Source organism: Alligator sinensis, unplaced genomic scaffold (assembly GCF_000455745.1).
Source record: "Alligator sinensis unplaced genomic scaffold, ASM45574v1 scaffold1162_2, whole genome shotgun sequence".
NCBI lineage: Eukaryota > Metazoa > Chordata > Crocodylia > Alligatoridae > Alligator > Alligator sinensis.
Genome location: NW_005843013.1, coordinates 448,882 through 450,800, shown reverse-complemented (window position 1 = coordinate 450,800; position 1,919 = coordinate 448,882). Strand labels below are relative to the sequence as shown.

The 1,919-nt window shown below is 59.3% G+C and overlaps 1 long non-coding RNA gene across 1 annotated transcript; it reads right to left on the bottom strand.

Annotated features, from left to right (window-relative positions):
* Nucleotides 1–321: 321 nt before the first annotated feature.
* On the bottom strand, nt 322–1,415 carry LOC102380223. The gene is made up of 3 exons (XR_325274.2): nt 1,026–1,415; nt 809–865; nt 322–471 (listed from the first exon to the last, which is right to left on the bottom strand). It is a non-coding gene; the product is annotated as an uncharacterized LOC102380223 (long non-coding RNA).
* Between the last annotated feature and the right edge of the window lie 504 nt (nt 1,416–1,919).

Genomic DNA, 1,919 nt, shown 5'->3' with positions numbered 1-1,919 from the left:
AGGCTGCTCAGCTAGGGCAGGGCACAGGGAAGCCTGGGCCAGGACTGGGTTAGTTCCCATGGCCAGGGCCAGTGTTTGTACAGGGCAGGACTCAGGGTGCGGTTCATCCCCCACGCCCACTCCCCAAGGTGCAGGCAGAGGCTGTGGCTCTGGGGTCCCTGCTTCATTAGGAAGTAGGCAGGGGTGGGAAGAGCTCCAGCAGCCCCATGTCACCCCATAGTCAGCAAGTCATCCTTGCCCTGTCTCAGGCGCAGGGCACGGCTCTGCCAGTGCCTCACAGCCACTCACCTGGGTCTTGTCCCTGGGCATGTCACCTCTTCCCACATCTTCTCCGTCTTCTGTGCGGCATGGTGGGTATAAACGGAGCGGAGCCCGCACCCAGACAGGTCTTTGGGGTGGCCCAGGGTGGCCGGGAGGAGGCTGGAGAGCCGGCAGCACCCGAGGGCTCTTCTGCTTGTGCAGCTGGGGGAACTGGAGGAGAAGCCATGCTGAGCAGAAAGCCCCCTGGGACTCCTGCAGTCCACCCCATGCACCCACAGGGAAACCACGGGCCCGTCTACCCCCGTGCTGACTCTGCGCCCAGCTCTTGGCGCGCTCAGCCCCGACCCAGAGGTAGGTGCTGGGGGAAAGGGCCACTCCGTCCGAGTGTTCCCCAGACAGCAGAGCTGAGAGCGCAGGGAGCGGGGAAAAACCATCCCCATCCCGTAGTGCTAGCATACGTCCCCTCATGCCACCAGAGTACCCTTTCCTACTCCTATGCCAGCCTTTCACCTCATTGCAAAACCCCAAGGTGTTGCTGGGCCCTTACCCACACCGGGCAGTGTCCTGGCCGTGCCTCCCTGCTGTCCAGGTTGGAGCAGCTGGTCTGAAATGGAGAGAGAGAGATGGAGTGAGCAGCCAGGCGCTGGGACTGCGAGGCTCCGAAGACCCAAGCTCCAGTCTGAGCAACAGCATGCGTCGTCTCCGCCACCAGGATGACGCTCCTTTTGGGGCTGGAGCTGGGACTCGTTCCTCCGATCACTCACCCTGCTGCTCAGCTGGGGCCACTGCCCTCGGTCCTCCTTACTTATCATTTTCTATAACCTATCACCTATTCTATCTTCTCTACTCTAAATACCTATCTATACTATCTCTACTCCTAGCTGCTCTATCTACTATCTACTCTATTATCTCTAATCTATCACCCCTTCTATGTCTAACTCTAGCCAAATAACTAATTCTCTATATATCTTGGTGGAGTCTCTCAGGTTGCGCTGAGACTGGCCAGAGAGCACGGGTGGCTAGGATTTATTCCCTGCCCATCCCTGGTTTCCATGGCGAACGAGTGACATGGGACCTACATCACAAAGCAGCCTGTGTCCAGCCCTGCACATGGTTGTCGGGCAGGGAGCATGGGCTGGACCTGCTGTCCCACCCACAGGCCTCTGACTGGGCCCAAGGTGTGCAAGCACAAGTGGAGTCTGTCCCACAGTGTTAACGCCATGGGGGAGCCACGGGCATGGGGCTTCAGGGTGTGCAGCAGGCCGGGGTGGGACCCCCTGGATCTCAGAGTCCTGGCAGGGCCCTCAGGAGGGTTCATTTGGTCCAGACCTTGTTCAGGGCAGGATCAGCCCTGCCTGAACCCTCCAGACAAGGCCAGGGAGGAGCTGGTTAAAACGTGCTCTGGAGCTCCGAGGCGAGAGAAGACCGAGCTTCCACAGCAAAGGAGGCCACCCACACCCCTCGCTGCAGCCTGTGCTAATCTGAGTGGGGGTCAAACCCCTTCCCTACCCCCCGTGCATCACTGGGCTGACCTGAGCAGAGTCCCAGCACAGCTGAGCATGTTCCTGAAGAGTTCAGTGATCTGTCAGGCTGACATGTCCTGCTTAACCGCAAAAGAGTAGCACCAAAAGCCAGCAGCTTCTGAAAGGTGCTCTCAA